A 9,751-nucleotide genomic window follows, 5' to 3' on the forward strand; every position below is an offset into this window, starting at 1 on the left:
GGAGTCCTGACCTCATTGCCTTGGGGAACTGGGTTCCCTCCTGGCGGCCCCGGCAGCTAGGTGTAGGTCGAGGAGGGTTTGGCCTTCGGGCTCGGGAACCCTGCCGGCTTCACGGTTCGGGCCTGAACGTCAGCAAGTCTGCCCGCGGTTGGTCAGATCTCAAGTTGGGGATCTCAAGTCCGATACAGCCCCTCAGGGAGAATTCTAGGGTGGTGGAGAGCAACGGGCCAAAGGAAGACTGCTGGGGCCATCGTCACGTCTTCTGGTCTCCTTGTCGCCTAAGCTGGAGAGTAGCCTCACAGCTCCCCCAGGCCAGTCCGTGGGATTCATCGTGTCGACAAGATGGAGGGGAAGTCCCAGGCATGCTGACGGTTGCAGCGGGGCTGCCCGCGGGGATCCGGACGTGGAGGACCCCAGAACGTGCTGCGCTCGCCCCACCCACTTTCCCTAGAGCCCTCTGCGGCTCGCTCCTCGGGGCTTTTAGGAAGGGCCTGCCGAGCTCTACAGGGGAGAGGAAAGGCTGGACGGTGCCGCTAAAGCGCCTCCCAGGTGTCTCCCATAAACACAGGCGCTCCGCTTCCTTGACTGGGGGATGCCCCGCCTGCCCCGGAAAGAGGTGTTTAGGATTGGACCCCTGCCGCAGGTCGCATGGCTTAAGCTGTTGGGCGCATCATAAGGACATCGGGTTTCCTCCCAGGGCCTTAGGGTGCAAACCAGGGGATGTGGCTCGTGCACATCTGCCTGGAGTTCAGGGCAGGTTCAGGGCAAACACGTACGTGGCGCAAGAGGGCTGAGCGCCTCCTGAAGAAGACCGCCCGCTCCAGGGGCTTAATGGCCAGAGCTGCTGGGAGACGGACGCTTGCTACGGGACTGGAGGACCCAGGGCAACGGTCTTCCACGCATGTGGTCTCGCAGGCAAGGGATGGGGCGCCCAGAATGCGTGTGTGCTTTCCAGTGTACGTGTGTCGAGGCGACGGGGACAAGAAACAAGGGAGGTGCCCTTGAAACCCAGCCTCCCGTGAGGTCTCCGTTCCAGGCTGCTTACCTCTTGTCCTTTGGCCCCTCTCCTGTTCCTTCCCTAGCAGGGGCAATGCCAGATGTCTGTCATTGCATGAATGTCTGTCTCCCTGGATTGCGAGTGGACGTGGAGATCATCCACATGATGGCCGAACACATGGAAACCACAGTCCAAGGCCGTGGGGGTGCATATGAAATCCGGTCCACTGCAAACCCACCGCAGACCCGGCTGGGAACAGAATAGGTCTGTCCGTGCACGCGCTTCCACATGCACGTGTGTGTACATGGAAGGCCACGCCTGTGTACCCCTTTCCCACGGTGTTACAGCCAGCTGCCCACACGGGTACCTGTGGGCACGCAAAGAAACCTTGGTCTGAACACACGGGTGTGTAAGCACTCGGCTGTACTGAACACCGCTGGCACCTTAGAAGGCAGCCGGCATGAACTCTGCGCAGCTCGAACCCCCGCGATAACATTAGTCCAGCCGCCCATGGAGTGGAGCCATGGCGCAGAGCCACGCATCCACCGCCGGTTCAGGAGACGGAGCCGAAGAAGACCTGTGCGAGGGCACAGAAGATGCCGTGGCCTCAAGAGTCGGTACGGACCTGCCGGGGACACGTGGAGGGTGAAGAACCGCCGGAGCAACCACGACAGGCACCTCCGTGTACAGGACGCGGCACGTGTGGCCCTTTGACGACTGAGATGACTGAGGTGTGGTGTAAGAAACCCGTCTGTTCCTGTAATGCTGGGGGAGACCGGCTTGCACTGGCTGCACACCAAAATTGCCCCAAGCCTACCTTGTTGGCCCAAAGCCACACGTTGGGTATCCTCTCTCCACGAGTGGGGGCCAGCCCTGGGGACGTGACGGGCCAGCCCTGGGGACGTGACGGCCCAGCCTCAAGTTCTGCTCACGGTCTGACCTGGTGGCCCGCAGGGGAAGGCTAGAGAAGATGTGTTCTCCTCTGCAGGCCAGACAAGCTGGGAACGCCTTCCCCACGGCATTTGTGGTTTCGCCCGAATGCAACGGAAGACACTCAGTCTCTGGAAGTGAAGGTACGTGCGTACGTGCTGTGTCACCTGGGAGCCAGCCCCAGCTTCTTGCCTCCGGCCTCCCAAAGGGTGCACACTGTAGTCACCTGGCCGCCAGACAGAATGCCCAACTGCCCATCCACAGGGTTCGCCCAGACATTGTCTCAGGGGAGGGGCATCCGGATTCACGTTGCCGGATGCCCTTGGCTGCACGAAAGGCACGCCTCCCTCTGTGCTCCATGCCAAACACACTGAGTGTCTGTGGGTAAGTGTGTGTGTGTGTGTGTGTGTGTGTCTGTGTGTGTTTGTGTCGGGGGCACCCAGCTTGGGACCCTTTCCCTGGTCACGTGACCAGTGGCTAGTCACAGAGGAGAAGAGGGCTCTTATTTCATGGGAAAGGAGGTGCTCGGACAGGCTTCTGCATCTTGCTTCCTGAAGCCTTCATCTTCCAGAGACCCTGTGGCCAGAGAGTGGGCAGAGAAACAGCGCCCTGAAGACAAACACCGAGTCGGGGGAAGAGGGAGAGCAGAGCATGGGGAAAGGACAGGCGGAGAGACGGATTGAGCACTCTCGGTCCCTCTTCTCCTGAGCAGCCAAGGACGTGGCCTGGGGGCAAACTGTGGCCGAACCCCCGCCCCCTAGCCCCGTGCCCCGAACAGGCAGACCGCTTCCGACCTCTGTCTCCTGGAATGGCCCTATTCCGCAATGCCTGGGCTGACGTTTCCACGCACGCTAGGCCAGGGTTCCCGGTGGTGCATACGCTGTCCTCAGTCTTGGACGATCGTGTTGGGGAAGGGCAAGGGACGGTTTCGCATTGACAGGCTACAAACACCGGGTGGAGAGCGGGCTGGAGGAGGCCACGGGATGGAGGGGAGGGGGTTGTGGGCCCTGGGGCCTGGGGCGCCTTAGGTAGAGCCCGAGGCCACCCTGGAGGAGGCGCACTGGCTGCCTCCCTGGCCGGCTCCCGCAGGGGGTGAGGGGCGGGGCCTGTGGCGGCCACGCCCACGGCCTTGCCGCTGGCAGCACCTGGGGTCCGGCCATTGTCCTGGGCGTGGATCAGGCCTCCTTCGCGCCGAGGCCCCACGCGTGCCACCTCCACCTCGGCCCCGTGGCCTCCTGGCCGGAAGCCCTTGTGCGCATGCGTCCCAGACTCCGGTGGCTTCTGCGAGGAGACGGCTGACGTCCCCCCTTCGCTGGGCCGCGGAGCTCCACTGCCGGGCCGCCTGCGGGAGCCGCGTGCTCACCCCTCCTGCTCCGTTCCTCCGCAGCTGCCCCAGCTGGGGGCCACATGGGACGCGGGACTGCCCCCCAATCCTGACCGACTCCGTCGAGGGAGGGGTCCATCGGGACGCGGCTGTCCGCGGACATATAGCCCCACCCCCAGAAGAGAGGCGAAGGTGCTGCTGGGCCTAGGCGTGGGGATGGCGGCAGAGCCAGCGCAGGACGAGGAGGGCCGTTGGGAGAGAGAGGGCGCCATCCTGGTGGTGGAGCTTGTGCTAGTGGGGGATGACGTAATGTTGGTGTGGCAGCTTGCGGTGGTCCAGGTGGCAGAGGACCCCGGGGAGACTGAGGAGGAGGACGAGGACGAGGACGACGAGGCTAGGGAGGTTGGCAGTGAGGCTGAAGAAGAGGGGGAGGCTGAGGAGGGCGAGGAGACTGAGGAGGAGGAGGAGGAAGAGGAGGAGGAGGAGGAAGAGGAGGAGGAGGAGGAAGAGGAGGAGGAGGAGGAGGAGGAAGAGGAGGAGGAGGAGGAGGAGGCTGTTGAGGATGAGGTTGCAGAGGTACCAGAGGTGCAGGAGGAGGAGGAGGAGGAGGAAGACAGGAGGGAAGAGGCCTGGGAGGAGAGCCAGAAGGAGCGAGAAGCGCAGGAGCTGCAGGAGAAGCAGGAAGGGGAAGAACGGCCAGAGGCACGGCCAGGTCCGCCCCCGTCCCCGCCCCAGGCCCTCGAGGCCCTGCAGTCAGAGCTGGAGCCCATGAACAAAGACGCCAGCAGGGCCTACTCTGGGCTCAAGCTCAGGTTCTGGCAGAGGCGACGGCGTCACCTGGACCACCGAAGCGCCCTCATCCGGGGCATCCCTGGCTTCTGGGCCAAGGCTGTATCCTTGATACCTTCACGGAGGGACCCCGATGTGGCCGGGCTAGCGCAGGAGACTCCTGTGGCAGGGGTCCTGCGTTGTGGTGGCCTGGCTCATGCCTCGGTGATCACGACAGTTTCGAATCCCTGCTTCCGGGTGGGGGTCCCTGGTGGGGCCGCAGGTTGCCCTCGATGTGCCGGGGAGGGGGCCGTGGGTGGGCAGGGAGGTCACCGAGGATTTCCAGCTTTCTGTGTTAGTGCCCAGCAGGGAATTACCTAACTAACTAATGCAGCAGGCCGTGCGGGGGCGCAGGGGCCCTTGACACAATCTGTGAGGTGGAGTGGGTCCCGGTGGTAGGAGGGGAGATGCAGGGCGCACTTGCTGTGCAGACCTGCTCTGTTGTTGTAGCTCTTTCTTCTCCAGCCCTCGGAGAGTCCTTGACCCGAAGCAGTCTGTGAACCACCCGCAGATGTCAGCCATGCTCAGTGAGCAAGATGAAGGCATACTTGGCTCCATGACGGATTTGAAGGTCTGGCCCGGGAGATGGAGGCCCGGCCTGGGGGATGGGAGAAGAGGGGGTAACAGAAGCGATTCCTCCCCAAGGCCAGGAGGGGAAGGGTCTGCTGGACAGAGATCTCAACCCTCTCCCCCACTTTGCCGCCCGGCAGGTGGAGGAACTCGAGTCTCCCCGTGATGGCCGCAAGATCCTGCTCTTCTTTCGCGAGAACTCCTACTTCCGCAACGACGTCGTTGAGAAGGAGTATGTCCTCAGGGCTGCTGGTAAGGGGCCTCTGCGTGCATGGGCGGCAGCAGGTGGAGGCGGCAGGGTTGAACCTGATGCATCATCCAGCGCCTTCGCACGGACCCTTCCTCTTGCAGGGTACGAGCCGTCTCATTCCACTCCCATCCAGTGGCACCACTGTTACGAACAGGAGGCCTGTAGCCGCAGACGCCACAAGAGCAGCCTTAACTTCTTCAGCTGGTTCTCTGACCACAGCTTTGCCGGGCCTAGCAGGATAGCTGAGGTGGGTCCCTGTGACAAACCGCGCACGTGAACCTGCCTGTGCTCCCCAGCGGACTGGGATGTGCATCTGAGCCCTGCCCCGTTTCCCCTGCCAGATCATCATGGACGACCTGTGGCCCGATCCCCTGCAGTACTACGTGAGGAAGAAGGCCCCAGCAGAGGGAACTGAGAGGAGGGCAGGTGAGACGCCCAGGGCGTGGGTGCTGAAAATGCTCCGTGCGGCTCCGTGGGAGCTGGGCTCCACAAATGCAGAAACGGAGGCTTAGAGGAACACTCAAGAGGCGGTGACCCCGTGTCCAAAGGGCATCACCGTGAGTCGGGGAGGGCGGTGTCAAACTGGTTCTGCCTGGGAAGCTTGAGGCAGGCGGGTCCGGCAACACCAGTGAGCAGAGCCGGAGAAGCAGTCGGCTCAGCAGCTGCCTTGCGGGAAGTGCCACTCCCTGGCCGTGAACTCCTGCCCTCAGGTCTCCTCGCCACCGCCTCAGCTTTGAGCCCACCTAAGCACCTCTTGCCAGCCTTGGCGCAGATGTCTGCGTTCCCTGGCGTAAAGGCTCATGCGTCACCCCGTCACTTTTGTGTGTTCATCGGTAGAGTCCTCCCAGTCATCTCCCTGGGCAATCTCCTGTGCCCACCGCAATCAGCCAGAGAACACTGGAGAGCGTGCACAGATACCGTTGCTATGTGGGTGGAGGAAATGTAGGGGGATCGCCATCAAGGGCCGGGGAGAGGGGCAGGGGAGAATGGCCTCCGTTCCCCGAAAGGGCCTTGAAACCCTCAAGCAAACCTGCGTGTGGCCCGTAGAGGATACTCACCGGCCGCCTCATGTGTGCCCGGGTGACTGTGTGCCCGTGTGTCTGTGTCTGTGTCTCCGTCTCTCCCAGGGAACTTGAGCATGTTGAGGTGAATACGCAGAAGCCTTGCCCTTGACCCGGAAAGAGTCCAGGACCTTCAGATGGAGCCGGATGATCAGCCTGGTCCCTCCCACAGGGAACACCTCCAGTCTGGTGCCTGGGAGAAACACAGGGCCGATTGAGGCCCCCTGTAAAAATACTGAAATGTGGAAAAACGACGTCAACCGTGTTTATGTGTGTTACTGTGTGTACGCTCACACACGGTCGTCTTCATGGAAAGGGGCAGGTGGGGAGCCTGAGCTCATGGGATTCCCGTCGATGCTTACTACTCTGCCCCGGCATCCTTATTCCGTGGAAGGGGTGGGGCCGTATGCTGGCCCAGAGGTCCAGGTCACACGAGCTCTGGGACTGCATCCCAGCGTGGCAGAGGTCCTTCCCCTAGGGATGGTGGAGGTGGGCAGGGAGAGGAGATGAGCGAAAGGCCAGCTAACAGGGCCCATGCCTTCCCTGGGGAAATAACAGAGGTCAAAGAAAGGGAAGGGCGAGCCAGGGCCAAACGTGTCCAGTGTCAACTTTTGGTGGATGGCGATGACCGTCTCCCAGAGATGCTCCCTGGTGGATGACCTCACACACAGAACGGGTGGGACTGTAGTTTCATTACTCCGTTGAACCCCAGTGCCAGGGCTCTCCTTTCTTCTAAACAAGGGGCCCAGGCCCTTGCTGACACAGTCATCCTCTCAGCCCCAGATACAGCGGGAGCGAGTGGGGGCCAGGCCCTGTGGAGGGACTGTTGGAGAGGGGAAAGTGGGAGGAGGGAAGGTAGGAAAGATCACCCTGTCGTTCTGGCCCAGGTAGCTGGGCGGAAGCATAAATTGCAGGGAAAGGCACGCTCGCGCGCGCGTGCGGGCCCGCACACACACACACACGCACGCGCGCGCGCACACACACACACGAACACCATCGGGTTCCAACCGCCCTAAGCCACAGAATATTTAGCCACTCACATACACTGACACATACTCAGGAGCAGAGCCAACACCCCCAGCCAACACACAGTGATTCAGTCACCCTCATGTCCTGACACGCACACACTCACTCACCCTCCCAGGCACACAACCTTCACCCACTCACATGTCCAGAGACACGCTCACATACTGACAACCCCACGCAGCCCCATGATCCCCACTTCCCGGCTTCCCTAGGACGTTGGCTTGGGGTCCCCCAGATGGTCAGCAGAGGAGAGGGCAGAGTATTGCTGAATGCGAGACCCAGGACACCCGCCCGTGTGCTGTCTGTCCCGTGCTGACCCCGAGGCTGATCTGCCTCCTTCTCCGTGGTCTGAAGGCAGGTGCCCAATGCCCTCTATCCGCTTAGACCCCAAAAGGGAAATGCCACCAAAGGGCACCCCTAGTCCTCACCAACACCCCACGGAGCACGCTCCCCTGGTTAAGGGCCAAGTGCGCGCAGGCTGCTTTGACCGTGTAGGGCACCGTCCATCTTCTGAGGTCTTGGCCTCACTCCTCCCACTTTCAAATTCTTTGTGACTTTGGGACTCAGAGGCCAGTCTCTTGCACGGAGCATAGATGTGGCCAGCTTTTCAACACCTGCCCGTTCTGCTGTCGTCCACATCTTACTCCAGTGCTGTGAAGCCCCGTTACTGACCAGCCCCGTTACTGACACAGGGCAGTCCACAATCACAGTACTTGGTGTCTGTGTACTCCCTGGCTGTTTCCACCCTCTATTCCTCCGTGACTTCCCCATTTGCTGTCTCATGTTTTCGGGAAACATGACAGCTGCCCTGGTTGACACCACTGGATTCAGCTCTGCTCAGCCGACTTGTTGCTTCCCCACGCGTGGGTGGCCCCTTCCTCACAGGCGATGTGTCCTTTGGGTCTACATGCATCGCAAAGTATGAATTCAGCTGGGGGCAGACCAGTCCTTGCCTCCCCGCCTCCGCCCTTCCTCGCCGCGCCCTGCCTGTCTCTCCCTCCCCATCCCTGTGCACGGCTCTCCCTCCTGCCCCTGTCCCTCTCTTCCCTTCTCTCCCTCCCTCCCATTCCCCCTCTCTCCCCCAGCTCTTCTTCTCCTTCTGGGCTTCTCTCCCTCTCCTCCCAGTCTCCCTCTCCTCCCCCTCCCCCTGTCACCACCCCAGCCTTCTCCCTCTCCAAGGCTGTGCTCCTGTTCCTGCGGTAACACCAGAGGAGCCTCCTCTAGTGGTTTGGGCAAGGTTGCAAGTGCTGGGTCAGTTTGGATTGTACCAGTAATTCCAAAGTCTGAGCTGTCTCACGGACTGTCTCAGACATTTGTTTCTTCGCCCCATAGACAGCCATGCATCTTACTCCCTGCAGGGGCGTTTGTGACACTTGTTGCGACCACAGCCCCTGCACTTAACGCCTGCACTAAACGCCAAGGGAGTTCCTCCTGCGTCTTTCTGGTCAAAATCCCCCAGGACACACCGACCCACTCCTTCTAATAGAGGCCCTCCCACGATGCAACCGCAACGCTGGTGGCCTTGCCATCACCCACGAGGCCTTCCCTGACACCTCAGGCGGCAAGCATCCTATCCCGCCACAGCACCCGCCCCCGCCCCCCGGAGCAGACCTCTGTGAGGTGTGGTCTTGTCTCAAAGGACCGACGTGGGGAGTACCAGAGAAAGGGCACTTGGGCTGTGCATGCTCACTTGGCCATCCCCTCCCCGCACGGTACTCCACTCAGCCACCGACACAGTCTAAGGGAGAACTTGGAGCGGAGCTGGAAGAAAGACACAAGAGCCCTTGCATGCAAGTCAGGTGGAGAAGGAGAACGCAACGAGGAAAAGAGACACAGAAACAAAGCGAAAGGGGCCGCTCAGAGGAAAGCACCTTGGGAGCAAGTTTTACCACTGGCTTGGGCAGAGGAATTTGCAGAGTTTCTCTTTGGACTGAAAGCCTGGCCCAGTCGCATGCTGCCCAGTCGCAATCACGGACCTCACCGGGGCCGGCTTAGCAGCTCTGTAGGCACCCCGGTGGCCAGGGACCTCGGCTCTTTGCAGAGTAACTTCAGGGAAAGTACTTGGCGTGCAGTTCCCTTCTCTTCCGGAAAGCTGGGGCGGGGGATGGGGGGTGGGGGGCTGGGGAGGCGGATGGCCCCTGCACGCAGCACCTTGGCGGCGGGCTCCTGGCGCCGTGCACCACCGGGCAGGCCCAGGGCGAAAGCCACGTGGCAGTGACGGGGCGCAGGTGGGGCAGCAGCTGATGCCCCCCGGGCTCTCCCCCAGGTCCCCTAAGAAGGAGCGCGGGAGGCTTTCGCGCGGCGGGCACACTCGGCATTCAGCCGCCGGATTTCAATTCCTGGCGCCAGCCGAGGGGCCCCAGACGGACGGACGAGAAAGGGACGAGTGGGGCTGGGATACCACGGCACTTGCGGGAAAGGCCTGACAGGGGTCTCTGAAGAGAACGTTTGGGGTTGAGAGGCGCGGAGGCCACCGCGGTGGAGGGGCTCGGGCGGGCTCCCGGGCGGGCTCTGGTGCGGCCAAGACACAGGGCGGGTGGTGGCCACGCCCACTGCCCTGGCACGGGTTAGACCCGGGAGCACGCCGCGTCCTGCGCGGGGCTCGGGGGCTCCATCCGGCCCAGGCCGCATGCGTGCCTCCCCCCGCCCCACACCCCTGCGCCGCCCGTGTCTGCCCCGTCACCGCCCGCCCCGGGGGCCTGTGCGCATGCGTGCCCCAGGCCCGCGCACTCTGCTAGGCGCTGCCGCCCAGCGGCGTTCCTGGG

This window comes from Martes martes (genome assembly GCF_963455335.1).
Source record: "Martes martes genome assembly, chromosome: Y".
Lineage (NCBI taxonomy): Eukaryota > Metazoa > Chordata > Mammalia > Carnivora > Mustelidae > Martes > Martes martes.